The following is a 24,892-nucleotide window of genomic DNA, read 5'->3' as shown; positions in this document are numbered from 1 at the left end:
TAATGTGTGTGTGTGTGTGTGCGCGCGTGTGTGTGTGTAGTGTGGTCTCATGATTGCGTTTTATGAGATGAGAGAAAAGAAAGTGTGAAACACGGTGCTATCCTCTCAAATAGCACTACGGGGCCTCGGAGCTCAACGTCCCCAGCCAACGACTGGATCACCATTAACAATGTCGCATGCCTTCGCTTCATGAGACACTGTGGAGAAGTTGAGAACTGAATCAAAAACCTTTGGCGCGAAGAAACAACACTCCACCCCATCTGTCTCCTCTACCTTAAAAGTAAAGGGGAAAATGTCAACAGCACGTGGCGTATTTGGATGAAGATGAAAGATGTTCGTAGTTGTTAAGGTATACACTTTAGAGCCCATGTTTATAGAATTTATTGATTATCGATTCTGATCAGAAAGGTGACTGCAGAGCTTTTGTAGTGTCCTTTTTGATCTGGAGGTAACTCTGTGAGATTCGAAACTAGCAATCATAAAAGAGTTGGGTGACCAAGATGTGTTATCTAGCAAATAGAAAAAAATCTACTCTTACATAAAATTCTTTATTATTGTCAGGATCGCTCCTTTTAACAACGCCTTCTCGAAACTATGCACTAGTGTTTTCGTCGAAGCCTGTTTCATCTCGAGCAGGAATTTGGTATTGAGAAAATGACTATCGCTACGCACTCGATGATGAAATATTTGACAACTAAAACCCGAGAGGTTTTTCTTTTTACGGAATCTGACAACGGGTGACATCCGCGTTCCAGTATCCAATGAAACAACTGAAATGTAGGTAACCCGTTCCACAAGGGCAGGGAATGTTTGCCGGCAATGACGAACAGGAAAGGCGGGCTGTTCTGTATGTCGGTCGCTGATAAAGAGATCCGCCGCCGCCGACGACGACGACGACGGAACGCCTCACTGTTCGGCAACTGGCCCGCCTGTCGCGAGGCGCAAACCGTCACGCGCGCTGCATCAGTTTGCCACCGTCGCTGACGGTAGGATTTACTTTTCACATTCGCCTCCTTGACACGTCGCACTAAGAGATCCGTGTGGGAATTAACTTACGTAATTTATAAACTGGAAACAGAAACTGCTGCAACCAGTCCATTTCTCTGTATTTTACTTTTCACTGAGCATTTCGGAGGATTTTACCTCCACCATTAAGTTAATAGGGCTTGGATGTTCTGTATGGCTGACTTTTGGGTAACCTATGGTCTGTCTGAGAGCAGACGACAAAAGAAAACAATTCCAAATATGCAGTTGTCTCGTCTGACACAGAAGACCCAATAGATCCATCCCCACATAATTTTTACCCCCTGTCAGTTGCATATCTATCTATTTATGTTATTTATAGAATGATTCACATTTTACATCAGCCGTTCATTAGGAATATCAGATAATAGACCTAAGTCCTAATACAAACTCTAACTAACAAATAACCGCATACTAAGCATTACTACTAAATGTACCCTACACGAAAACATTCATAATTATTAACCACTCATCATTATTTACGTATAGCAAATGTAGAATACTGCAATGTCATATGTATGTATTTGACTGTTGACGTTGTATCACAATAAAAAGTCATTTACACACACTCACATGCACGTACACACACACACACACACACACACACACACACACACAATATTAACTTAACATAATAATTGTTGTTGTTGTTGTTGTGGTCTTCAGTCCTGAGACTGGTTTGATGCAGCTCTCCATGCTACTCTATCCTGTGCAAGCTTCTTCATCTCCCAGTACCTACTGCAACCTACATCCTTCTCAATCTGCTTAGTGTATTGATCTCTTGGTCTCCCTCTACGATTTTTACCCTCCACGCTGCCCTCCAATGCTAAATTTGTGATCCCTTGATGCCTCAATACATGTCCTGCCAACCGATCCCTTCTTCTAGTCAAGTTGTGCCACAAACTTCTCTTCTCCCCAATCCTATTCAATACCTCCTCATTAGTTACGTGATCTACCCACCTTATCTTCAGCATTCTTCTGTAGCACCACATTTCGAAAGCTTCTATTCTCTTCTTGTCCACACTAGTTATCGTCCATGTTTCACTTCCATACATGGCTACACTCCATACAAATACTTTCAGAAACGACTTCCTGACACTTAAATCTATACTCGATGTTAACAAATTTCTCTTCTTCAGAAACGATTTCCTTGCCATTGCCAGTCTACATTTTATATCCTCTCTACTTCGACCATCATCAGTTATTTTACTCCCTAAATAGCAAAACTCCTTTACTACTTTAAGTGTCTCATTTCCTAATCTAATCCCCTCAGCATCACCCGATTTAATTTGACTACATTCCATTATCCTCGTTTTGCTTTTGTTGATGTTCATCTTATATCCTCCTTTCAAGACACTGTCCATTCCGTTTAACTGCTCTTACAAGTCTTTTGCTGTCTCTGACAGAATTACAATGTCATCGGCGAACCTCAAAGTTTTTACTACTTCTCCATGAATTTTAATACCTACTCCGAATTTTTCTTTTGTTTCCTTTACTGCTTGCTCAATATACAGATTGAATAACATCGGGGAGAGGCTACAACCCTGTCTCACTCCTTTCCCAACCACTGCTTCACTTTCATGCCCCTCGACTCTTATAACTGCCATCTGGTTTCTGTACAAATTGTAAATAGCCTTTCGCTCCCTGTATTTTACCCCTGCCACTTTCAGAATTTGAAAGAGAGTATTCCAGTTAACGTTGTCAAAAGCTTTCTCTAAGTCTACAAATGCTAGAAACTTAGGTTTACCTTTTCTTAATCTTTCTTCTAAGATAAGTCGTAAGGTTAGTATTGCCTCACGTGTTCCAACATTTCTACGGAATCCAAACTGATCTTCCCCGAGGTCCGCTTCTACCAGTTTTTCCATTCGTCTGTAAAGAATTCGCGTTAGTATTTTGCAGCTGTGACTTATTAAACTGATAGTTCGGTAATTTTCACATGTGTCAACACCTGATTTCTTTGGGATTGGAATTATTATATTCTTCCTGAAGTCTGTGGGTATTTCGCCTGTCTCATACATCTTGCTCACCAGATGGTAGAGTTTTGTCATGACTGGTTCTCCCAAGGCCATCAGTAGTTCTAATGGAATGTTGTCTACTCCTGGGGCCTTGTTTCGACTCAGGTCTTTCAGTGCTCTGTCAAACTCTTCACGCAGTATCTTATCTCCCATTTCATCTTCATCTACATCCTCTTCAATAATAAGAAGAAATTTTTCGGAATTAGTATTTTTATATGTTCTGTGCGCTTATTATACCCTAAGTTGCCATCCTTGCTTAGTTCAGTGTAAATAAATGTCTATGTGATGCGGAAAAGGAGCCTACGACGACTCATAGGTATTTAATTTTAATTTATTGACCACGTATAAAATCAAAACATCTACATAAATATGAGTATTGTACCAATTTTTTTCTTCTCCTGTGCCAAACTGAGTTATATGCTACCCATAAGTCATACACACGAGACATCCATGTATTATTAATCGACATGCAAGTCAGAAAGAAGGTCAGCATCGGTCGTAATGTCATCTGTGTTTTGTTGCAGATCTTGATTTCGGTTGACGGCACCACCATCATCAGTTTTATGAATACAAAAATAACGCAAGCCTCAGGCATTGAAAAAGCACACTAACCAAGTATCATTTCACAGCTGTACCGTTAAAGGTACTCATGTGGACTCAACATACTTATAACGACACACGTTACAATATAACTTTGGCATGTGTAAGCATTAGTGAAACTGAGGCTGCTGTTTACAAATACTTACTGCCAACTTTGGTTTATGCCATGTTGGGTGGCCAATGCTCTCTATTTCCATTATCCATGCATAGAAGCGGGTTATCATAAAATTTATACGTAAGAATAAAATGAAGTCAACTAACAATTATTACCCTTTGAAAGTCGCCTTCTTGTCATAGGGGGTAATGGCGAGCTTAGCACGGTTTTATTCTCTCTCACGATATCAACACGTCAATACACTCACTACTCTACATGAACTACCACAGTCGGTAACGTCGGACACATCTATGACTCAACAGACACTACATAGCGAAAGAACTGTGGCAACGAGAGCCAATAAATAAATATTGTTCTATTAGGCGATTGTGCCACTGCCTGGGTCACTCATCCAGCGATGATAGTTGACAGGAATCGTTTTAAAAGGAGCTGAGGCTATCTTGATACTAAAAAGGCCCAAACATAATTCTCACAGCGACGAATATCTAAAAGTAAATAATCTAAGAATTTAACAGATATTTTCGGAAAATCTTAATTTGTCACAGTACCTGTAGGTCGTTAATTAAAACTACGCCGCCGAACAATAGCCCATCCTCAGGCATAAGAAATGACATTAATTACATGTTATGCGTCCAATAATTTTTTATGCTTGACGACGGCCTGTTGTTGGTCCGAAACTGGTAGGTATAACACAGTGACATACAGCTAACTGAGAAGTTTTATTTCCCCACATCGCAATAAATACATACATATAGGACTAGTTTCAGAAATTTAAATTGCTATCTTCACAGCATCTACATATACAACCACTGTGCCACTCAGTATAGAGCACTGTCATCTAGTCAAAAATATATTTGGGAGCCACTCGTTGAAGAAGATGCACCTGTGTTTAATCATATGTAATAAAACAATACTTGTGGTAAACATTTTCAAAAATTTCTGATAAAATACTTTTAGTTTGCTGTGTCTGTATTGACAGCTGAAGGTACATAATAAGGCAAATGTAATGCATCAGAAACTTTTGAGAGTGTTTACCACGAGTATGTTTTTATTTTATGTGATATAACACTGGTACGTCTTCTTCAACGAGTGTCTCCCAAATATATTTATGACTAGACGACAGTCCTCTGCACTGAGTGGCACAATGGCCGATGTATGTAGATGTTTTGAAGATGGCAATTTACGTTGCCGAAACTAGTCTTAAAATTTTAACAATAAAATCGTTTTGTTTGTTTAGCCTTCTTACTGCGAAATTACTGTACTTCTAAGGGCTAAGTTTAGATCAAATTGTAAAAGTAATTAGTTTTTGCAGAACTGTCACAAACGTCTTTTTTTCTCTCATTGGTTTCGCGGGAAAGTTTAAATTAACAGTGCTAATGAGGTAGTCAACCAAGCCGGTGGCGTGAGAGAGACGGTATTGAAAATCCGTGCGCTACAGCTTAGGTGGCTATTGTAGCCCAGTTGAAGGCTGTTTCCCGCCTTGATAGACCACAAGTGCCCTGTGTTAAATTATTCGCCTGTACTATGGTACTCTGTAAGCAGCTATCGTTTACACCATGCATATCGGGAACTTAAGGCCAATGGAATTATTGAGAAAATAATGCTCACCTTTTGCGACTGGGTCGAGTACTCAAGCGTCTATACAGTAGTGTAAATGATCAGTCAACAAACGTGCATTCGCCAACTGAAGTACACTGAACACGCCTAGACAGCAAGTGTATCATAAGTGTGTGCTAGAGACACAAACTTTTGCGCCCGCGCCACGATCGTCTCATAAATTATAGCAGTACTAGCAGATGTTAGGAATACGCTTAACGCTGCAGTTGCAAATAAAATACACGCACAACCTATGCTTTACGAAATAAGATGCAATGACTGAATAGCCAATTGCCAATTTTTAAATATCATGCAAAGATGTTGCATTGAAGTTTTCGATTTCTGTCGCCAATAAATAAAGAATAAAACAGTTTGAGTAGGGACATATTAGAAAATAAGAAAGATACCATGTTTCGTATAAAATATTAGCAGCAGGATTGTAATGTAATGGATTTATAAATATCGATTGGAGGTGTCAGAAGCGTGGCCTGTAATAAAAAGAAAATCAATGTAGAGCTTCGAGGAACCTCTCAAATAGTGTAGAAGTGAAAAAGCAGTTGCCAGCAGAGTTAGCAACCAGAAATGGCATACGCCTAACGGATATTAAGTCCGACATTATTACATATTATACGATAATTATCCTTTGTTTTGAGCGGTAAGAAACTGGAAATTGGAGAATCTTCAATTCATTCCGTCAGATAATTTTAAATATTGAAAATATCTCTTACAAACGCGTGGTCAAAGAAACGTGGAATTCTAGTATTTTTAGTATAACTACCTAGTGTAGGACACTTAATTCTAGAAAACAGAGGACAAAAATGTAGAATAAAATAATCCGGAAGCCGGTCGCGGTGGTCGAGCGGTTTAAGGCGCTTGAGTCCGGAACCGCGCGACTGCTACGGTCGCAGGTTCGAATCCTGCCTCGGGCATGGATGTGTGTGATGTCCTTAGGTTAGTTAGGTTTAAGTATTTCTAAGTTCTAGGGGACTGATGACCTCAGATGTTAAGTCCCATAGTGCTCAGAGCCATTTGAACCATTTTTTGAAATCCGGAAATTTATTTTACACAAAGATCTATCTGGACTGCTACAGCTTCCAACAAAGTAACATAAAAGAAAAACGGAACTAGCTCTTATGTAAAGCAATGGTTAACAAAATAATGTTTTTGTAGAGGCGCTGTATAAAATACCCGTAACACTCAATATTACATGCCGTTAGTCGATAATTTACTTTTCTCAACTTTTGTTACACTAGAAAAGGAATCAAACATGTGTATAGTGTAAATTCAACTTAATTTCATATACATGTACATATATTTACAGTCAAATCAGAGTATTTGATTGGGAACACCATTTTAATGTGTTAAAAACATTCAGAACAGTGCAAGTTCCACTACAGAGTGTAAGATTCTGGATACAATATATAAAGTAAAAAGTAAAATATATTTCGAAATCTGAATTTTGGAGATTAATGACATCTAAACCTATAGATTCGACACTAAAATCTGTGGTCTTCGGCTTTTTTCTTTTTTTTTTTTTTTTGCCTTCCTTCCTAGAAGCGCACTTTTTTCTCTTTCGTTCCTCGAGATTATAACTCATGTAAAATAAATATATCTCGAACTGCTAATTATTGATGGTATGAAGTCCACCCTTTAGTGGACTGTCAACGATTCTCTTAAATATTTGAGGTATACCTTATACTTTAAATAAACCGCGTAGATGGAAAATGTATCTGTTGTCAGTAAGATAAGACAGTAAATACGACGGTCATCTATAGTTTTAGAGATAAATAAAATATGTGTCGAAGAAACGGTGCCGAAAATGGACTGGTCCGAAACTAATTGCGGACAGAAAATGAGGTTTAGTCACCTCTGAAGTTGTAGCAGAATTTCAACTAACATTTTTCGAGGAAGGGCATCTCTTTTATGTCTTGCGACAGAGGGGTGGTAGAGCACCTCAGCGAAATGACGGTGCGTTTTTAAGTCTCGACGTATGTGGACCCAGTGAGTCATGGCCGGTGACGTCTCTTATGACGACAATGACCGCAGTTTGGGCGCGGCTTTCGTTACAGATGCATCTGCGGTGTCGTCCTCGCGACGATGACAACACATGGCCATGTCGTGTCTGTCTACACTATATGCTGGGCCTCTAGTCAAGTTTATTATTTCTATACGCAGGTATCATCCAAGAAGTGCACAGCCGGACAACATTACCACTACAAGTGTGCCTTGACAGTATTTGTTCTACTATAACATACGAATTCTACAATGTTAGATTCCTAAGGGTATAGCTGTCGTAAACCATAAGGATGACTTCAACACTGCAGTCCCATAGGAGATGGCATGCTCTTGTTTGCATCCAACCTTTCTTGTGGCTAGACTCAGCCAGTTATTCGAGACATACATTTTTACGTGGACTAGGAACCATGGTGCAATTTTGCAATTTGTCATATCTCGAGCTATTAGATCATTTCCAGAGGTGAAAGAAAGTATGAGTGACAGAAAAAACATCAGAATCGACTGAGGATGAAACCCCAGACCACTGGATTTGTTTCTGGAACTTGCTCACTGAGCCACACAGAATTAACAATCTCCATAGCTGACATCAAGTCGTCAGGTTTTTCATTCAAGTGGCACTGGAAGTCTTCGTGATATTCACAGTGAGACACAACTGGCGACGACGCCTGTCTCCATCGCTACTTTCTGTTCCAAGACGTGACGCGTTGGTGGCGAGATGTCACGTATGATCGAAACCATTGCACTGCACTTGGTGAGAAAGTTAGGATTCTGAGCTGTAACTAAAATGTCGAAGTCAATAATATCATAAGCTTTGCTAAAATTTAAAAAAGCGCTTGACGGTAGCCTCTTGTCTGTCAGTGGCTAATTTCAGGTCGTCTGTCAATTTTATTTAAGCTGATTTTGTATTGCGATGTTGGCGGAAGCCTGATTGGTTTTCATCTTGGAGCTTATTATTGCTTGAGTAAACGAGTTCTAGGCAGAAAATAAAACAAAGTATCTAATAGAAATTAATTTTCACAATTGGTGACAATGCTCTTCACCCTTCATCTGTATTTGTGTCAAAATATTAGCTGAACTAATTCTGATGGGCAACGGAACTTTGGAAACACCTCTCAACAAGTGGCAATCAATGGAACAGGACCACACAGCCTATATTGTAAGTCAGTTCACTTGCAACTCGGAGTATGAAGAGTACTAACTTTTTTTGTGTTTGAATGACAGTTGCACCTACTCGAGCTTTTGCCCCATCAGTACACAAAAAATGACGATTTCTGGTGTGGTATATTTGTAATCGAAAGTGGCCGATATTAGTGTACAATTCTTACTCTTCACGGTTGTTAGGCTCATTGTTTACAGGCCCTTACATAGTTAACGAAGGATAGACGATTAGGGCTTAATTACAGTCGACGACGAGGTCATCACAGGCGCAGTACAAACTCGGGTCGGGACAGATTAGGGAAGGAATTCGGCTGTGTCCTTTACAAAGCAGCCATTTTGTCACATGTCTTAAGAGACTTAGGGGCTGGCCGTTGTGGCTGTGCGGTTCTAGGCGCTTCACTCTGGAACAGCGTGACCGCTACGGTCGCAGGTTCGAATCCTGCCTCGGGCATGGATGTGTGTGATGTCCTTAGGTTAGTTAGGTTTAAGTAGTTCTAAGTTCTAGGGGACTGATGACCTCAGATGTTAAGTCCCAGAGTGCTCAGAGCCATTCTTTTTTTTTTTTTTTTTTTTTAGGTTTAGGGAACCTAAATCTGAATGATCGGACGGTATTTAAACTGCTGTGCACCCTAGTACGATTCCACTGATTTAAATAGTGCCTCACGTTGTTCGTCGACGATACTTAAGTCCAAATTTAGCCAAATACAACGAACCTTGCAACACGCTTCACCAATTAAAAAAAGCGTTATATCTTTGTACGATTTAATAAAAATCAAGACATTTAGCCAATAACTGTATTTTACATTAAGTGAGATGTCCAATCTCTTTGATACTTCAAAAAAGGGCTCTGAGCACTATGGGACTCAACTGCTGAGGTCATTAGTCCCCTAGAACTTAGAACTAGTTAAACCTAACTAACCTAAGGACATCACAAACATCCATGCCCGAGGCAGGATTCGAACCTGCGACCGTAGCGGTCTTGCGGTTCCAGACTACAGCGCCTTTAACCGCACGGCCACTTCGGCCGGCTCTTTGATACTTAATTATGACCTAAAACATTTTTGCAACTGAAACGTCCCCTTAGAAAAACTAGTGAATTACTGTGCTGATAAACGTCTTACATTATTTTATTTTCAAACAGCTGAGCAAAACTGAACGTACTCAGACATTCACTAAAGTGACACACAATATTTTTAGCGTAACTCAATCTGACTTTCAGTAATCCCTACAAAAGAATGGCCCTGACTAACAATAACCTATTACCTTTCATGAATTATTACCTTACAAAAATCTTCGTTACTCGAACTACCGCAATACAGCGAGCGCCAATACTGCCAGCTAAATAAAAGATGCTAATTACTGAAGACACTAACTACTGATAGGCATAGTTAGAAAATGAAAGATTTTGATAGAGAACAAACAATGTATTTACCTTAATAGTGTCCAAAAGTCATTATATATATATATATATATATATATATATATATATATATATATATCAGTTCATGACATCCATTCTTACAAATTTACTGTCTCTGTACAGATGATCCGCTCTCAAAACTCCGCCATCTCACTCCCCACATCCACCACTGCTGGCGGCTCACCTCCAACTGCTCAACGCTACGCGCTGTTAACAGCCAACTGCCCAATACTACAATGGCGAATATTACAATGCCAACCAGCCACAGACTGCACACAGCACAGCCAGTGATTTTCATACAGAGCGCTACGTGGCGTTACCAATATAAAAACCTAAACAGCCTACTTACACAACGACAAAAGTCTGTGGGAAGAACGCGTTGCATAGTGCAAACGATGAGAATCTCTTAACGGAAGTGGGTGATTCAGATTTTATACTACAGATATCAACTACTCATTCCACAGGATTCCTCTTTTAACTTTAAGAAAAAGTGTAAGTAATAGTGACAAGTTCTCGATCACGAAGTAAAAGTCTCAGGGGACGTTTACCTACATCTGTATCTACATCTACAAGGATACTCTGCAAATCACATTCAAGTGCCTGGTAGAGGGTCCATCGAACCATCTTCACAATTCTCTGTTATTCCAGTCTCGTTTAGCGAGCAGAAAGAATGAACAACTATATCTCTCCGTACGAGATGTGATTTCCCCTATTTTATCGTGCTGATCGTTCCTCACTATGTTGTCGGTGTCTACGAAATATTTTCGCATTCGGAGGAGAAAGTTGGTGATTGGAATTTCGTGAGAAGATTCTGTCGCAACGAAAAACGCCTTTCTTTTAATTATTTCCAGCCCAAATCCTGTATCATTTCTGTGACACTCTCTCCCATATTTCGCGATAATACGAAACGTGCTGCACTTCTTTGAACTTTTTCGATGCACTCCGTCAGTCCTATCTGGTAAGGATCCCACACTGCGCAGCAGTATTCTGAAAGAGGACAGACAAGCGTAGTGTAGGCAGACGCCTTAGTAGGTCCGTTACATTTTCTAAGTGTCCTGCCAATAAAACGCATTCTATGGTTAGCCTTCCCCACAACATTTTCTATGTGTTCCTTCCATCTTAAGTTGTTCGTAATTGTAATACCTGGATATTTAGTTGAATTTACGGCTTTTAGATTAGACTGATTTATCGTGTAACCGAAGTTTAACGAGTTCCTTTTAGCACTCTTGTGGATCACCTCACACTTTTCGTTATTTAGTGTCAACTGCCACTTGTCGCACCATTCAGATATCTTTTCTAAATCGTTTTGCAGTTTGTTTTGATCTTCTGATGACTTTATTAATCGATAAACGACCGCGTCATCTGCAAACAACCGAAGACAGCTGCTCAGATTGTCTCCAGAATCGTTTATATAGATAAGGAACAGCAAAGATCCTATAATACTACCTTTGGGAACGCCAGAAATCACTTCTGATGTACTCGATGACTTTCCGTCAATTACTACGAACTGTGACCTCTCTGGCAGGAAATAAAAAATCCAGTCACATAACTGAGACGATATTCCATTGGTACAGTGTCAGAAGCCTTCCGGAAATCCAGAAATACCTAATCGATTTGAAATCCTTTTTCAATAGCACTCAGCACTTCATGTGAATAAAGAGCTAGTTGTGTTTCGCAGGAACGATGTTTTCTAAACCCATGTAGACCGTTTTCTTCGAGGTAATTCATAATGTTCGAACACAATATATGTAATTTGTATGTTTATAAAGTACGGCGTGGTTGTTCTGATATTATCATGTTCCTCCCGCAGAGAAATTTGTGTTGCTTGCACATGGTTGGATTCGCGCAAAACTCTTTGGTAATTTTTGAACCTGTGTGAGAAATATATGGCTTCTAATCAAGCTATAGTGATTTTGTAAAATAGTTAGTTTTGTAATTTGTATGCTGTACATAAACATTTAAAATAATGTAAAAACCTACCTTTATTTTACACTAAATATATATTTGATAAATTTCGCTGCGAAAACAACACCGGGCTCTGGAAAGTAAGAGGCGAGCAATGACATTTCCGATAATATGTTAACACTACAACACCCATTCCCGTTTTGCTCATGGTTACTTAAGAGAAGAGGGATATTAGTCGTATATACTGAACAATAAATATATGAGCGGCAAATAAAGATCACACTTTCAATAACTGTACGCCCAGAGTTATGCAACACCAGTAAAACATTCCATACACTAACTATCTTGTAATGATAGAATGAAAACAAAACTATTTCAGTTTTCTCATTGTTTCCATTGCCATTGATGCAACACTTTATATACAGATGACCATTAAGTGAAGATGAAGCAATAAAAAATATATTATTTAAGTGGAAGGAGGCTTAACAGTATTTATTAACTGCTGGAAAGGTAGTACTCGCTATACGTTTTCAGATAACATCAATCTCGAGTGCCATCGAGACCCGCTTCAAATGCCACGAAGCTGATAACAACTACAACACCACAGGAAAACTGTGCATCACAGCACTCCATAGTCCTAGAGAAAAATCAGTAAATTATGCTAGTGGGCGTTACAGATCGGGTTCGAGCTAACATGCGGACAAGAGCGGAACAGTATGATGGACGTAAAGGAATTATGGGCAACCATTGAACGAATTCTAAACCGTTCTCTGGAGAAGTATGTCCCGAGTAAGTGGAGAAAGAACTGAAAGGGCCCACCGCCGATTAATAACAAAAATCGAAAATTCCGAGGAAGCAGAACTATTAGACTCACAGTTCAAAAGATAAAGCGCAAAGACGACAGGCAAAGGTTAGTAGAGATTCGTGCGTCTCTAAAAAAATCAGTATATAAAGCATACAACAAGTACCACCATCGTACCCTGGCGAAAGATCTTGCAGAAAAGCTGAGAAAATTCTGCTCCTACGTAAAACCACTGAGCGGGTCGTAGGCTTCCATCCAGTCCCTCATTCACCAGTCCGTGCCAGTAGAGGATAGCAAAAGAAAAACTGAAGTTTTAAATTTCCTGTTTAAAAAATCATCCATGCAGGAAAATCGTACAAACATACCGTCGTTTGACCGTCGCACAGCCTCCGTATCGAGGACATAGTAATATGCATTTCAGACGTAGAGATGCCACTAAAAAAGTTGAAAACAAATAAGTCACCAGGTCCAGATGGAATCCCAACTCGGTTTTACAGAAAGTACTCTATAGCACTGGTCCCTTACTTAGCTTGCATTTATCGAGAAGCTCTCGCGGGAAGTCTCCTGTATATAAGAAGGGTAAAAGGACCGACCCGCAAAATTACATACCAATAGCCTTAACATCGGTTTGCTGCAGAGTTTCTGTATATATTCTCGATTCGAATATACTAAATTACTTTGAGACGGAAAAGCTTTTTTCCACGGATCAGCATGGTATTAGAAACATCACTCTTGTTAAACTTAGCTTACCCTCCTCTCACATGATATCCAACGAACCCTGTATGAAAGGCAACAGACAGAGTCCACATTAGTAAATTTCCGCATAGCGTTTGATACGAATTACCGCTGTTAACGAATGTAAGAGTACATGGAATGGGTACCCAGATATGTGTCTCGAATACGTCTTAAGTAATAGGACCAGCATGTTGTCCTCGGCGGCGAGTATTCATCAGAGACAACGATATCGTCAGAATTGCACCAGGTAGGGGTGATAGCACCACTCTTATTCTCTATATACATACATGATATGGCGGACAGGGTGAGCGGCAATCTTATGCTGTTTGTTGATGATGCTGTGATGTACTGGCCACGAACGTAAAGAAGCTGAGTAGTTGTACGAGGATAGAAAATGATTTAGACAAAATCTCTAGTTTTTTCAAATTTATTTGACTTCAGTGCAGTAGTCAAGCCATAGTCGCAGTAAATTACAGAAACCTTACATAACTAGTTTCGGTGAAACTCAGTCACCATTATCAAATGTAACAAGCATGATATAAGTCGGCTATTAATTATGAGAACCTGAAGTATGTGTAACATCTAGCCACAAAAACTTTGTCATAGGAAGCAATATTGTAAATTTATCGTGTTAAAATAAACCTCATTATGCGGTAATGGTAAAGAAGCAACATCACTGCGATTGACCGTTGTGAAGCCTTTATCTGTATATCTATATATATTTAGTAGCGCTCCGTAAGACATTCATGTCTACTTACAGAATTTCTAGTTGGCGTGATGAAAGATAGCTAGTTATAGATGTAGAAACATGGAAATTAATGCGGATCAATAGGCAAAACCATCTCGTTATGTTCGAATACGGCATTGGTAGTATGGTGCTTGACAGTCACTTCGGTTAAACATTTAGGCGTAACGTTGCAAAGCGATGGAACAGGCATGCAAGGACTGTAATAGGGAAGGTGAATAGTCGACTTCCGTTTATTAGGAGCATTTTGGGTAAGAGTGAATCATCTGTAAAGGAGACCACGAATAGAACACTATTGCCACCCATTCTTGAATACGGCTCGAGTGTTTGGAATCCCCACCAGGTCGGATAAAAGGAAGGCATAGAAGCAATACAGAGTCGGGCAGCTTGATTTGTTACCGTAAGTTCGAACAATGCTCAAATATTAAGGAGATGCTCCGGAAACTCAAATGGGAATCCCTGGAGGTAAGACAACCTTCTTTCAGAGGAACACTGTTGAGAAAATTTATAGAACTAGCATTCAAAGATGACTGTAGAGAACGTTTCTCCTGCCGCCAAAGTACGTTTAGCGTAAGGACCATGAAGATAAGAGAAATTCGCGCTCGTACTGCGGCACATAGACAGTCGTTTTTCTCTTGCTCTGTTTGCGAGTGAACACGAGAGGGAGTGGCTATTAGCAGTACAAGGTACCCTCCGCCAGGCAGCATACTGTGGCTTGCGGAGTATGTACGTAGATGTATAACAGCATATGTCTGCTATCACTACAGTCATAAATATCAAGAGAACACTCTAGGAGTGTTACAATTATCACGACTCATAACCAAAACTCGACTAAGAAAAAAAAAATCATGTATGTTGAAATGCTGCCAGTCAACGATGTAACATTCGCTGGCATGGAATATTTAGCAAAAACTACACACTACATTCTCAGTTTTGTTGAGTATTTTTCCATTTACTTTTAGTACTGTAATTTCACGAGCGTTTCGTAAGTCCCGCACCGCATATTCTTCTAGACAAGAAAACATTCCATCAAAGAATGGCCGATTACTACTTGCAAGGATGTCCAGAAAATTCTTGCTATAACTAAGAATGCAAGAATTTGTAACATCAGAACACTCATAAATAACCATCTCGTTTCAGCTTGAGGGAGGGAAGATTAGGGTTTAATGTACCTTGCATTCAGAGTCGAAACAGCAGCTCGTTTTGGGGAAGGATGGGGAGGGAAATGAACCGCGCTCTTTCAGAGAAACTATTACGGAATTCTTCGTAACCGATTTACGAAAAGCACGGAAAACCTAAGTATGGATGGCCGGGATTTGAACTGCCTTCTTGTCGATTACGAGTACAGAGTTTCGCCACGGTGCCAGCTTGTTCGATTTTTCAGCATGAGTATGTCAGAATTAAAAGAGAGACGTGAATGGGGAGGGGGAGGCAGCTTTGTCGGTGTACGAATGCAAGAGTTGGAATAAAGGTAAACGAAATGTAATCTTCATAGTAATTAATGTAATCGAACAGTCATGATGTGGATTACTTTCTTTCTACAACCACTCCTTAGTGTAAAACGTCCAATGCTTACTGCTGAACATCTGTGGGAAGTAAATGTGAGTAATCACGTTGTACTGTCTCTGTAGTTAAGTGTTGCACGGGAATTCTCTTTTATTTTGCTTGTTATATCAAGTTCTCGCATTTGTGAAACTTCCTGAGGTTGTATACCGATGAAAATTTTCTCTACTAAAAGACTGCCCTGATCTTTTTGACACTCGTACGTAACGTCAGCTAAAGTCATAGCAGGTCTAGACGCGACAAATGTCACCAACTCTATCCTAGGTATGCTCTTCGTTACGTTCGTTCATGTAGACGTTTCTGCCACCTCTCCCCTTCAGCACCTGACATTTCGAGCAAGGTTCTGGACTTTGTTATTTCATTTGTTCACTGTCTATGGCAGGATTTCGAAAACATCCGTAGAAACAAGAATATTCTGCGCAAATGTTATTACTGTGTGAGACAATAACACTTCAGGCTTACGTAACGAATTCCTACCGAGAACACGCGGATAAAATGGTTTCTTACTGGTAAGAAGACTCTGGACCATGGCGATCGCGCTAGACTTACAGAAGTTGAATAAAAATGTGGAAACACCTTGAGAGATGCGTACCTGAACATAAATGCAGATGCTAGCCAAACTTAACATTGTAATTCTGTCAGAGACAGCAAAGGACTTGGAAGAGCAGTTGAACGGAATGAACAGTGTCTTGAAAAAGGATATATGATGAACATCAACAAAAGCAAAATGAGAACAATGGAATGTAGTCGATTTAACTCAGGTGATGTTGAGGGAATTGGATTAGGAAATGAGACACTTAAAGTAGTAAAAGAGTTTTGTCATTTGGGGAGCAAAATAACTGATGATGGTCGAAGTGGAGAGGATATAAAATGGAGACTGGCAATGACAAGGAAAGCGTTTCTGAAGAAGAGAAATTTGTTAACATCGAGTATAGATTTAAGCGTCAGGAATTCGTTTCTGAAAGTATTTGTATGGAGTGTAGTCCTGTATGGAACTGAAACATGGACAATAAATAGTTTGGACAAGAAGAGAATAGAAGCTTTTGAAATGTGGTGCTACAGAAGAATGCTGAAGATTAGATGGGTAGATCACATAACAAATGAGGAGGTATTGAACAGAATTGGGGAGAAGAGGAGTTTGTGGTACAACTTGACTAGAAGAAGGGATCGGTTGGTAGGACATGTTCAGGGGCATCAAGGGATCGCCAATTTAGTATTGGATGGCAGCGTGGAGGGCAAAAATCGTAGAGGGAGACCAAGAGATGAATACACTAAGCAGATTCAGAAGGATGTACAGGTTGCGGTAGGTACTGGGAGATGAAGAAGCTTGCACAGGGTAGAGTAGCATGGAGAGCTGCATCAAACCAGTCTCAGGACTGAAGACCACAACAACAACAACAGCCAAACTTCCAGGCTGCGCTGTTGTATTTGACCACGAACGACACCTGTGCGATGTCCTCAATACGCTGCAAGTATCAGTGGACAGGACACCGCTCTGTGTAGTAGTGTGTGCATTATTTCGGAACTAAATGAATTCGAACATGGGTAAACTGTTGGTGCTCGTATGGTGGGGGCTTCCGTAACCAAGGATATCGAAGTGTTCGGTGTTTCAAGAGGCACCATATGGAAAATTTATACCACATGTAGGGAAAGCAGGAGATCATCATCCGCTAAGTCAGATCGCGGATGAAAATATGTGTTGAGTAACTGTGGAAGACTGTTACTGAAAAGGACTGTGACGAAAAATGGAGGAAGATAGCTGCAAAAATCACTGCACAACTGAATACCGCGCTCATGAATCCTGTCAACACCAAACCACGAAGGGACCTCCATAAGCGGCGAATTACAGGGCAAGGTGAAATTCCAAAACTACTCATCAGTGATGCAAATGCCCAAAAGAAGAAAATGCTGTGCCGAAGCCGTAAAACCTGGGCTCTGAAGCATTGGAAGAATGTCATCAGGTTGGAAGAACCTTTTTCGCACTGTTTCCAAGTTCTGTCCGAGTTTACGTCCCAAGAGTAAAACATGACGGAGGCTCGGTAATGCTTTGGGGAGCCATATCGTGGCATCCCATGGGCGCCACTGTTACTCTGCAAGGTTGCTTTATTGTCAAGGATTATGTGACCATTTTTACTAATCAGGTAAATCTCATCGTACAAGATTTGTCCTCCAATGGTGTTACTGCGTTCCAAGGCGACAGGGCTCATGGTCAAGCAGTTAGCATTGCCCAGGACTGGTTTTGTGAGCACGAGGATGAGTTGTAGCATCTACCCGGGACACCGCAGTCACCAAATCTCAATATCGTTGAGCCTTTGTGCTCTGCTTTGGAGAGATCTCTGTGTGATCGCTATCCATTTCCATCATCGTTACCTGAAATTCCAGCTATTTTGTAGGAACTATTGAAAACCATTCAGAACCTGCATTTATCCATTCCGAGACGACTTGAATCCGTTTTCTATGCCAACGGGTTTCCTAAACTGTCTAAGGCATGGTAATGTGTTGTGGTTTTGGTGTTCCCATACCTTCGGATAATCCCCATATAAACGAAATCAAACATTGGCCCGTCGGGTATCACTGCGCTGCCAGCTGATTGTGCTAGTCAGAAATAGCGAAGCTCTGTCATCTTTCACTCACTTAAAATTTTCAGCGGCTTAAGATAACTGCACATACAGCGTAGTTAACACGCTACTCATCACTTTAGTAGTTATTACAGACATCTATAGAGTGCTTACGAGGCAGCAGTGATCTGTTGCTTTCTCTAGACGGCTAATGAGCGTGAATAATCGATTTTATTTTTGTATCGCAAATTCTTTTTTCAGTTAGGTACACTGAAATCAACGAAATCTGTGCTAAGACCTTACTAAGAATCATCGGGAATAGTTGCACCACTAGATTAGGTAGCATCCGTATAGGAACACTAAGAAAATGTAACAGATCTAATAAGGAGACTGCCTACACTACTCTTGTCCGTGCACTTTTAGAATACTGCTGCACGCTATGGGATCCTTACCGGATAGGATTGACAGAGTACATCGAAAAAGTTCAAAGAAGCGCAGCATGTTTTGTATTATCGCGAAATAGGGGAGACTGAAATGATACAAGATTTGGGGTGGACATCATTAAAATAAAGGGGTTTTTCGTTGCGGCGTAATCTTCTCACGAAGTTTCAATCATCAAATTTCTCAACGGAATGCGAAAAATATTTTGTTGACACCGACCTACAAAGGGAGAAACGATCACCATGATAAAATAAGGGGAATCAGAGCTCGTATGGAAAGATATAGGTGTTCGTTCTTTCCGCGCGCTATGCAAGACTGGAATAATAGAGAATTGTAAAGATGGTTTGATGAAACCTCTGCCAGACACTTGAGTGATTTGCAGAGTATCCATATAGATGTAGATATAGCTGTAGAGAGAAAGAAGACTAAAGAAATAATGGTAATAGTGATAAAATTTACTTGCAGAAAACCAGCATTTCTGCTGTAATAAAAGTAATTTTGCAATTTAGACCTCCTTCGCAAAAGTGACATATAACTTTCAAGACAAAAACTAAGAGTGTGTCTTCCATCAACCTAAAGCACAATAATAGCGATATTTTGGCTGCTGTTTCCTTCTCGCTTTTGTTGTATTTGAACCAAATACCCATTGCCAATAAATTTATGCTGTTGTACCATGAGATGTACATGTTTTCAATTTGTTGTTCATGTAGCTACGTTTAAAACAATGGTCTTTTTTCTTTTAATTTGACGGTTGTCTAGTAGTTGTTAGCTCCTCATAACTACCGGAACGAAATTTTCCTATGACTTTTCAATCGTTTATAAATGGTGCAGATTTAAATACGGAGTAGAAAGTCAGAGAATCGACGATATACAGCAACAGCTACATGAGATGATGGTGTCAAGACAGCAGCACGCTATTCATTAGTTATACTGGGCGTCTGTCGTTCAGGTTCCCTTTCTGATATATTTCATATTTTTCATTTCGCTTTTGTTGTTTGTTTCTGGTGATCCAAACTAAAATAGCGCATGGTGCTTTTCACTCTCAACGGAAAACGTAGTTTTGGTTTTCACTACAAATAAAATGCTGTCCAGCTTTATGAAACCAAATCATTTAATCTGCCTGCTCAAAACACTTGTACAGAATATGTACAAAAACGTCCCAGCAGATATGAGCGTGAGGAAAGAACTTAGTGAAACTAAGTAAGTCACTAAGGGATTAAGGCAAGGATGTTTTATATGCCCAACATTACATTATCTACGTGCAGCATGCTCTGGGCAACTGTAGTAATAAACATCATGATTTTCGGATACCTTCTGGAGAAAGTGCAGTCTATCGCCTAAAATTAGCCAACGATCATGAGATCCTAGCAGCATATGAAGATGATGTACATCGTATGCCATGAAAATTAAAAGAAATGTTTATTGGGGGTTTGCTAACAAGACAAAATACGTAGTAGTTTGTGGCAATGGTAATTAATAACGGACAGATCAAGAAATAATAAAATGTACTAAATTACACAATTAGTCAAGAGTAATAAGGAGACACTGAAGCAGAACAGAGTTGATCACGGTAGGACAGCAATAAAACAACTACATAGAGTGCATGGAAGTAACGATGCAATAGGAATACCAGGAGTTGTACAATGGTTGAAAGTATAAGAACATATGATGCAAAATATGTGGAATAAGTGAAAATTAAAGCAACGAAACTGGAAAACTAGCAGCTGCGCCGTGGAGTAACATTAAGATATAAGACAAGGAATCAATAAACATGAAAGAGAATTCAATTTAGGATATTACGGACTTTAGCGGTTTCAGCTCGTTAAGAACACGGATTTGAACAGATGGCAGAAGACAATAATAAAGTACACACAGCTCGAAGGGACGAAAAAAGCACGGAATAAATGGATATATGAAATGCATGTTTGACCATCAGCCGCTTTTATTTCAAACCAAAATATCTACTGGTTTCCGTCATGGACCATCTTTAAAACGGTTTAAGGCAAAACATTACGTTTGTTATTACTTAAATTGTAGTGCATGACATGAATATCAATTACAACACAGGACTTTTAGAAGCAAACATACTAATAACAAGTGTACACAGAGCAGTACTGAAGAGAAGATGAGGACTGTAAGTATTACATTGGAATAAACGGAACTGGAGCGTGGGAGTTCGAGAAGCTATCACAGTCCGATGACCACACGCCGGATAGTGAGTTGATCAAGAAGGTTGGCTTCTGAGATGCGGAGACGGCTGCATTTGTAACAAATTCATCTGACGCTAATCGTGAAATAATATCTTCGAGAGAGCAAAGGCACCTGGAAGCTCTTAGAAAAGGCCTTGTGCCACTGCCCTGAATTCAGTTCGAAACCTGTTTGCTGCGGCTCATGCAGTGAGGCGATGTGACAATATTTGTGGCTATTCTTTCGTACGCTGGGAAAATGAAGTTCGGTGACTCGCTTGATGCTATCCAAGAGTAGGTTATCTTCACATTTTCCTCGGCGAACACCATGCCCTCGATAAGTCTAAAGAACAGCATTCTTTCCACAGGCCTGTTATTCTAAAGTAGTGCTTTATTAATCTCTACTGACTTGTTTCAAGCGGTGTTATTTCTCAAGTGCGTAATAGATGTGGATACATGTTGTGGAACTGCAAACTGTCTCTCTCTCTGTGTGTGTGTGGTTTTGGTTACCTGTTACGAGATCGTGTACAGTGACGTCTGTGCTACGGTAACCGTGCACGGCATGTGATTTCTGTTTTACAAGTATGATGTATCCACATTTGCAGCTTATAATGAGCTACGCTCTAAGCTAGCTTAATAATTAACTATAGTGTGGTGTGAGACTTTCCTGACATAATAAATGTTTGAAAGATTGTCGGGGCTTCCGTCGCACGGTATTGTTCTAACTGCACAAAATTTCTACGATGCAGCTGCACGTCATTTTCAGGTGTGACTAAGCTAGCTGCATTATTTTAAAATAACAGCCTATTGGAAACGATCTTGTGTTTTAAATAGTGGGCCATGTGCTGACGCTCTCAGCGTCATTAAGAAGACAAACACAGATACACATATGACGTCAGTCATACAGTCCGCCAAAATGGCGACCAAATGGAAGGCTTGTGTAAAGAAATCAGTTAGTAAGCAAATTTATTCTTACTCCTCATTCTTAATAATAATAAAATACTGCAGGTAAGGTTTACGTCGTAAATACACTCAGCAGCGTGGCTTGCAGTTTTTGTAATCTCAGCGCCTCTCAGCCAGCCTTTCTTTGCTAAACTCATCTGATACTAGAGATATGTGAGGGAAGTGAGTGCTTGCTACATACCGTAAGACAGGAGGTCGAAAACTGCACCAAGGGTCATTTCGAACCCTCTACACAATAGGCAACAATTTTCGAGTGGAAATTAGTATGAAAAATTATATATAGTTGTCAAACGGTTGTAAAAGTGACACTGAAACAAGTATACAGACTCGGCAATGCCTCTGGATAAATTTTTTGCGTTGATAGTACGCTGGCAGGTGCGTAGTATCTAATCTTCAGCGCCTGTTCCTGCCCCACGCACCTGTGTGGCCGCGTGGTGTTGATTATCGAAGTGACGCCCAGGAGCACACAAACAGACGGATACCGTCTACGCTTCTGAACTTTTATTTGGGCAGTGCATTCTTTAGTGTTTACGGAAGAGGTCTCTAGTGAAATTTGAAATGTCCCGGAAGACACTTTAGATGACGTCAGTATTCAGTCTTGACATTTGTGGAATTACCTCCAATGTATCACAGAAGTACACAAATAGTATCGACAGACAAAATGGATTTTATACAACCAAAGAGAGCCTGCTAGTATTCAGCAGCAAGGAGAATCAACTGTGTATCAGATACAAATATAAAATATTACGAACGGAATATTTAAGCTACGTTTTACGTCTAAAGAATCACTGCCGCTAAATTTATTAACGTACGAAAATATGTTTCGGAAGCTGCATTTCAGCAATGAGCAACAACGGCATCATCTAACTGTAAAAGTGTTGAAAACTTGGGCACATTAATATATTATTTTATACTGCATCAAAATTCTGTGTCCTTCTGCATTACGGAACAAACTCAGGCGAAAAAGCACGCGACATCTGTTCAAACAAAACACGGAAGATGAACAGCATTCTCAGCATGCATGCGATTTTACACATGAGCTGTTATTTAGCGATTGATCAATCAGTTCGTGAAGCTTTAAGGTTATGCAAGGGCATTTAGCTATCTAATGGAGCGGAGTTCTTTATTTCTCTTGAAAGGAATAGTGCAGCGAAAAAAGATCTGTAAAGTAAATTATTTTTGCAAAGTGGCATAATGATGTTGCAAGTACGGGGATAAAAGCTGGAAACACAGCAAATGTGCATCTCTGCCGGGAGGGGGGGGGGGGGGGGTAAACGTCGCATAAATGGGATCAGACTGACGCACTGACACTGGCATTCAGAAAATTTACCGGCAAGTTTCACGAGAAGTATCACTGGCAACCTGAAAAATCCTCAAGTAATTGTATTCCCGGTTATTTTTGCATGAAAGCTTTCGATGTTAACATTTAAAAACCTCACATCAATGTCGTCAAGTATTCTAAAGCTTTAACAAACATGTCAGTAGAAGCGTTAAGCAATTTTTTACGACCTACTGAGCCGTTTATGAAATATTTGAGCTGTTCTCGTCAGGAAGGACACGCTGTACTTAAGATGAAATGAACAGAATGTTTAGAACTGAAATGTGTGGATGACGGGGAAAAATTGATGAAAACTGCAATCGCTGGTAGCGTTCCCAGCTTTCATATTCCATGTATATTTTTGTTATCTGTTAAAAATGTTCTGAAAACCGTAGGCCTACTTCAAAAACTAGTAAGTTATTCATCTACATACATAGTTTTTGAAAAAAAATTGTTAATATGACTGATGGCGAAAAGCAGGAAACAATGGTTCTAGTCTTATAACGATACAAATTTTTATTATTCATAAAAACGACTCATATTTATATTGAGAGAAGCAGGAAAGAAGAAACACTAAGACAATATCTTTGGCTGTCGAACTTGGCTTGTGGAGAAACGGTATTATATGATTCAGCGAGAGATAAAATTAATAAAGGATTTAAAATTTTCTAGGCTATCTGAGAACACCTCCACGCGTAACTAGAACTTTCATGTCCACTTGTTTCTACGTACGGTTTTCTAACGCTAGTACAAGGGTATTTACTTCATTCCACACTCGTGCATGTCGCTTGCGGGAGAGTTTAGCCACGATCGTTCCCTACCCACAGTGGTTCAAATGGTTCAAATGGCTCTGAGCACTATGGGACTTAACTTCTGAGGTCATCAGTCCCCTAGAACTTAGAACTACTTAAACCTAACCTAAGGACATTTCACACATCGATGCCCGAGGCAGGATTCGTACCTGCGACCGTAGCGGTCGCGCGGTTCCAGACTGTAGAGCCTAGAACCGCTCGGCCACCTCAGCCGGCCCCCACAGTGGTGATGTACCACATAACTCGAGGGAGGAAGCCTGATGGTGGTGTTTGGAAACCGTAGCGCAAATTTGAGTCAGGTGAACGGACGGGTACTGACACCGTAATGACTGCTCGCGGAACCCAGGAAAGCGTGAGTCTGAGATCAGATCTGGTAAAAATTTTCCTTAGACAGAGCGTGTTCTGCACGTTAGCGACCGAATTCAAGACACATTATGAGAGCATTTGTTTACGTATGAAAACGGCTACTTGTTCCGTAGAGAATAGCAAGTTAAGACGAGGCGGAGGACAGAAGCGTACGTCTGCGGAGAGTGGGACCAGGAGGCAGCAACAGCAGCGGCGGCGGCGGCGGCGGCGGCGTGGTGCTGTACCTGTGTGGTGCCGCCAGCGGAGTCGGTGTCGCAGCTGTGTCTGTGAGCGGATGACGTACTGGACGCCCGCCGAAGACGTGTGGCGTGTGGTGCGGCGCGGCGCGGCGAGGCGCGGACCGCGGCCGGTGGGTGGGGGGCCGCGGGAGGGGGCGGCACTCGCTTATTGGTTCGATCACCCGCACCTTTGTTTGGACAATGACTCCGCTTCCACAAATAGTGTAAAAAGCGAGCGCGGCCCCTGCTCGCACGTACGCCCGACGCCCTTTCGCCATCCGCGGCGAACCTCGTTGCGGCGACTCTTTCGTTGTATCACTAACGTCCCCACGAAATA

At 40.6% G+C, this 24,892-nt stretch overlaps 1 protein-coding gene across 4 annotated transcripts in view; it reads right to left on the bottom strand.

Moving 5' to 3' along the window:
- The window catches only part of LOC126236679 (box A-binding factor-like), a 157,958-nt gene extending 133,318 nt beyond the window's left edge, over nucleotides 1-24,640 (bottom strand). For 2 of the 4 annotated variants that reach the window (XM_049946166.1, XM_049946169.1), the window contains exon 1: nucleotides 24,562-24,640. The gene's annotated coding sequence lies outside the window, so the exon portion shown is untranslated. The other 2 variants (XM_049946168.1, XM_049946167.1) reach the window with 2 other exon arrangements.
- Nucleotides 24,641-24,892: the final 252 nt, after the last annotated feature.

Source organism: Schistocerca nitens, chromosome 2 (assembly GCF_023898315.1).
Source record: "Schistocerca nitens isolate TAMUIC-IGC-003100 chromosome 2, iqSchNite1.1, whole genome shotgun sequence".
NCBI lineage: Eukaryota > Metazoa > Arthropoda > Insecta > Orthoptera > Acrididae > Schistocerca > Schistocerca nitens.
Note: the sequence above shows the minus strand (reverse complement) of the source record. Positions and strands in the feature narration are given on the sequence as shown.